Genomic DNA, 488 nt, shown 5'->3' on the forward strand with positions numbered 1-488 from the left:
CCTCATTCTCTCCCTATTTCTTTTCCTCCCTTCTCTCTCCCTTTTTCCTCTCTCCCTCCTTCCTGTGTTCTGGCAGCCCCAACTCTCCTCTGTTGGCAGGACTGACCCAAATAAGAGCAGCCACACCGGTCACCGGGGGGTGTGGATTGTTGGGGTGGTGGGTGGGTTTGGGGGGGGGGGGTGGAGAAATAACAGTGAAATGATCCATTGAACCAAGTGTGTCCGCTCTCCTAATTACGTGTCCCATATCCTCTCCTTCATTTTTTCCCCTCATTTTCACTCAACCCCCCCCCACACACACACACACACACAACCACCACACCACCACACCACCATCTCCACCACCACACCACCACCTCCACCACCTCCACCACCACCTCCATGTCTCCCTCCCACCTCCTTGCTTGAGGACTGTGGGTTTGCAGGGGTTGGTTTTTTGGGGGATAAAACCTCTGCTTTGGGAGAGGAGACGCTTATTGTGGACAGAG

This window comes from Alosa alosa, chromosome 2, assembly GCF_017589495.1.
Source record: "Alosa alosa isolate M-15738 ecotype Scorff River chromosome 2, AALO_Geno_1.1, whole genome shotgun sequence".
In the NCBI taxonomy this organism is placed as follows: Eukaryota; Metazoa; Chordata; class Actinopteri; order Clupeiformes; family Clupeidae; genus Alosa; species Alosa alosa.